The following is a 5,000-nucleotide window of genomic DNA, read 5'->3' as shown; positions in this document are numbered from 1 at the left end:
ATCGCACCATCTCTGTAATAGGTAAATGCCTTTTTTTCTCCGGAAGTTGTCGGAATTATTCGTAATAAGATATTGGCTACAATTGAAGAGGTCTTATCAATAAAATTTGCATTTATCCGAGATCTAGGCATAATTAACAATCCATTCTAATTCTATAATTCTTTTCATTACCCCGAGGGGTAAATGATCTCGCAAACTAAAGGAATTGTACAGTACGAAATAACATAAAAACAGACTAATTCTAAAAAAAGATGTGTACCTTTTGTTCAAATTGTCCCTATTTTATTGTGGATTCTGATAACTCGAGAAGTTTTGATTTGGTTATAATCCAAAGAGGAAAAAGAATGAAATAAGCATTAAAAAAAAAATAGAGTAGAGTAAGGTAAGCATCCATTTTGTTTTTTGTTTGCATAACATGGATACGCCATGCCATACAATTGAAATAGAAAAATCCATGGGACGATTCATAAATTTGTACTAGATCTATGGGGTAGCTGATGAGAGAAGTTGTTGTTGAGAAATAGGAAATTTTATTTGAAAGGAATTATTCCTATGGAACCATTCATCAGTCGTACCTACTGGAATAATATGAATGACTCGCTATTCACTCGGTTTCTGGTCAATAATAAGATTATGTAGGAAAGATGGCCGAGTGGTTCAAGGCGTAGCATTGGAACTGCTATGTAGGCTTTTGTTTACCGAGGGTTCGAATCCCTCTCTTTCCGTTTCTCTTAATTCACCAACGTTACTGAACACAATATATCAAATCAAATAACAATTGATACCATCATCCCAACAAGAGGACCTGACCTTTTTTTGATAGAAATTCTCTATTCCTAATTACATTACTGTGGTACGTAAAATACAAATATCGGAAAAAGAAAGAGCAAAAAAATCTTACTGCTGATCCATTTGTGATACGTGAATGAGAAAAATGCGGATCAAGGCCCTTAGATCTATTTATTTTATTTCGGCGAAAAGAGACAAAATTCTCTGAAACTTTCTTTGTTATTTTCGTTAGGTTCAAGTCTGACGGGAATAATATTCTACGACTAACAACTCATTTATTTTCAAATCGATCCATTTACTATCTATTATTTGATTTACTACTCCTTTATATTGGAATGAGTCAAAAGTCAAATGTTTTGGCAATTCCTCGGGGGGGGATAAGGCAATATAATTTTGAATCAGAGCTTTCGATCTTTGTTTATCCTTCGTAGTAATAATATCTCTGGGTTTACAACGATAACTTGGTATATCCACTATACGACCATTAACTAAAATATGTCTATGGTTAACTAATTGCCTGGCTCCAGGAATGGTCGAAGCCATACCCAATCGGAAAAGGATGTTATCCAAACGCATCTCAAGTAATTGTAGTAAAACCTGACCTGTTGACCCTTTAGCTTTTCCAGCGATATGCACATATCTAAGTAATTGTCGCTCTGTCAGACCATAATGAAAACGCAATTTCTGTTTTTCTTCTAGACGAATACGATACTGCGATCTTTTCCCAGAACGCAATTGGTTTTTAAGATCACTTCCGGATCTAGGTCTTTTACTAGTTAGTCCTGGTAAAGCCCCCAGACGGCGTATTTTTTTGAAACGAGGTCCTCGGTAACGAGACATAAAGACTCCTTTTTAATTTTATGGATTTTATTGAAATTTCATTTTTTCAGAATAAAAAAATGAAAACTGAACTATAAATTAAGACTGAACTAAGGGATAAACAAAGCAAAGCTAAATTTACCGAAATACTACAAAGTAGAATAAAATAAATTGTATCAATATCCGGATTTTTTGTATATATAGGAAGTTGCAGCTCCGTTTTATGATTTGTTCGGTAGAGAGAGATCTAATTGTTCCAATACATTTTTTGGTCATGGTTGCAAGTTACCACGACATAACATATGGGAAAAGGAGGAGAGAGATTATCAATCACGGAAAAATCGATAGAGAAAAAGCCGGCTATCGGAGTCGAACCGATGACCATCGCATTACAAATGCGATGCTCTAACCTCTGAGCTAAGCGGGCTCACATAACATAACAGAAATAGTATATAGAAATTGAGGAAACTACCGGATTTTAGCTATTAGCTGATCTTATCTATTAGCTATTCGTTTAATATTAACTATGAACTATAACTATATAACTATACTATAACTATATAACTATATAGTATAGTATAGTTCTATATAGTTATATAGTATACTTCTAAACTATATACTATAACTAACTATAATAATAATTCTGACTATTCTTCTGACTATTCTAACTATATCTAACTATAATATACAACATAATGTATTTATTTATATATTTATATTTTATATATTTATATTATGTTAATTATAGCTATAGCGAATCGGTCCTAAGATAAAAAAAAAGATAAGGATAAAGATACAATCTAAATGAAAATGAGACATTCCTCTGGTTTGATTCGGAAAAGGAGGAGATAGGACAAAAAAAAAGAAGAATGAATATCGACCGTTCCACTATTCCAAATCGCACTGTAAAAATGAAAGGGAGGGAGAAACATATATATGTTGGATATATCTATCCATATTGAATTGCGGATACATCAATGATAGAATCATTTCTGATTGAAACAAGGTTCATTCAATATAAATGAACTGATGGGGGATAGCCAAAAAAATCAAACAGCAGCATACACTTTTTCAATATAGAAATCATTATCTAACGAATTCAACGGGTCCAAACAAACAAAATAAATGAAAAGGATAGTTGGAATTCCAACTAGGTCTTGGTATCAAAGGGGATATGGCGAAATCGGTAGACGCTACGGACTTGATTGGATTGAGCCTTAGTATGGAAACCTGCTAAGTGGTAACTTCCAAATTCAGAGAAACCCTGGAATTAAAAATGGGCAATCCTGAGCCAAATCCTTATTTTGAGAAAACAAAGGTTTATAAAACTAGAATTTAAAAGGATAGGTGCAGAGACTCAATGGAAGCTGTTCTAACGAATGGAGTTGACTACGTTTTGTTGGTAGCAGGAATCCGTCTATAAAAATTACAGAAAAGATGGTCCTATATACCTAATACGTATGTATACATACTGCCATATCAAACGATTAATCATGACCCGAATCTATTATATTATAATTATATATAATTATAATATGAAAAATTCAGAGTTATTATGAATCCATTTCAATGGAAGTTGAAGGAAGAATCGAATATTCAATTATGAAATCATTCATTCCAGAGTTTGATAGATCTTTTGAAAAACTGATTAATCGGACGAGAATAAAGAGAGAGTCCCATTCTACATGTCAATACCGACAACAATGAAATTTATAGTAAGAGGAAAATCCGTCGACTTTTTAAATCGTGAGGGTTCAAGTCCCTCTATCCCCAATAAAAAGCCTATTTTACTTCCTAAGTATTATCCTCTTCTTTTTTTTCATCAGTGGTTCAGTTCAAACAAAATTCACTATCTTTCTCATTCACTCTACTCTTTCACAAACGGATCCGAACTAAAATCCTTGGATCTTATCCCAATTTGGATAGAACCTGTACAAATGAACATATATGGGCAAAGAATCTCTATTATTGAATCATTCACAGTCCATATCATTATCCTTACACTTACTTGTCAAATTTTTTACTACTTTTTAGTCCCTTTAATTAACATAGACACAAGTACTCTACTAGGATGATGCACGGGAAATGGTCGGGATAGCTCAGTTGGTAGAGCAGAGGACTGAAAATCCTCGTGTCACCAGTTCAAATCTGGTTCCTGACACGTAAATAATGTATCGGATAGATATTCATACAAATTAATCGAGATAGATCGGGCGTTAATAGTCTAGAGCATGATACGTATTTACTCATCTAGATGTTACATATTTACTCATCTATTACATATATTTACTCATCTATTACATATTTACTCATCTAGATATATATATATATATATACCTCCCCTTGGGGGATTGGTTACATATTTACTCATCTAGATGTATATATATATATACCTCCCCTTGGGGGGATTGGTAAAAAATATATGTATGGATGGTTATGGTAAAGAACAAAGTGAGATTATGCTCCCGTCTCTTTTTTCTTTCTTGTTTCTTCATACTGTGCTTTCTCTCATTCAAAAAGAATATTAAGTCTTCATCTATATTCAAAATAAAAATAAATAAGTAAAAGTAAAAAAAAACTTAAAAGTCGAGAGGAGTTAAAAGATAGCAATAGACAGAATGCACTTCAGACACAGTACAAATAAAATCCAATCCCTTTTCATTTCTTCATTTCATATTTTTGACATTTATTCCATTTCTTCACTCTTGCTTACGTTACTTTCCGAGGTCCATCTACATCTAAGTAAGTTATGTGCGCGGTACAAAGTTCATAGTGCAGAACTCTTTTGATTCATCCCATTGTTTCTGCTCATACGAAATGGATATGATCTATTCCAAATTTTGGAATATAAATGAAGTTTTTTTTAGGTTATCCATAATACGAATTAAAGTCCGGTTACTTTCTTTCATCTAGAACGGAACGTAAAAATATTCCTTCACTTGAAAGAAATCTGGAATCGTGTCATAGTCGTATTAAGTAAACATTAATTTCTTATCATTTAATGAGCATCTTGTATTTCATAGAAATTGGGGGTAATATAGTCCTTACGTAGGGGCCAACCTATCCAACTTTCCGGCATCAAAATACGTTTAAGGCGTGGATGATTATCATAAGAGATTCCCAACATATCATAAGATTCGCGTTCTTGAAAATCAGCACTTCTCCAAATCCAGAAAACAGACGGGATTCTAGGATTATTCCTTGGGGCAAATACTTTTATGCATACCTCTTCTGGTTTAGCTATACCATACTGTATTCTCGTAAGATGATACACACTGGCTAAAAATCCGCCTGGTGCTACATCATAGGCACACTGGGAGCGTAAATAATTGTAACCATATACATATGAAATGACAGCAATGGAATCCCAATCCTCGGTTTTTATTTGTAAA

General features: G+C 33.3%; 1 long non-coding RNA gene and 3 other non-coding genes across 4 annotated transcripts; 2 read left to right on the top strand and 2 right to left on the bottom strand.

Annotated features, from left to right (window-relative positions):
• Positions 1-638: 638 nt before the first annotated feature.
• Positions 639-725, top strand: TRNAS-GGA (transfer RNA serine (anticodon GGA)). Its single transcript has one exon. It is a non-coding gene; the product is annotated as a tRNA-Ser (tRNA).
• A 1,237-nt stretch (positions 726-1,962) lies between these two features.
• TRNAT-UGU (transfer RNA threonine (anticodon UGU)) lies at positions 1,963-2,035 on the bottom strand. The gene has a single exon. It is a non-coding gene; the product is annotated as a tRNA-Thr (tRNA).
• Positions 2,036-3,696: 1,661 nt separating this feature from the next.
• TRNAF-GAA (transfer RNA phenylalanine (anticodon GAA)) lies at positions 3,697-3,769 on the top strand. The gene has a single exon. It is a non-coding gene; the product is annotated as a tRNA-Phe (tRNA).
• On the bottom strand, positions 3,767-4,994 carry LOC135662287 (uncharacterized). Its single transcript, XR_010507684.1, has 2 exons — positions 4,002-4,994; positions 3,767-3,945 (listed from the first exon to the last, which is right to left on the bottom strand). It is a non-coding gene; the product is annotated as an uncharacterized LOC135662287 (long non-coding RNA).
• Positions 4,995-5,000: the final 6 nt, after the last annotated feature.

The sequence above is a fragment of the Musa acuminata genome, unplaced genomic scaffold (genome assembly GCF_036884655.1).
Source record: "Musa acuminata AAA Group cultivar baxijiao unplaced genomic scaffold, Cavendish_Baxijiao_AAA HiC_scaffold_607, whole genome shotgun sequence".
Taxonomy (NCBI): Eukaryota; Viridiplantae; Streptophyta; class Magnoliopsida; order Zingiberales; family Musaceae; genus Musa; species Musa acuminata.
Note: the sequence above shows the minus strand (reverse complement) of the source record. Positions and strands in the feature narration are given on the sequence as shown.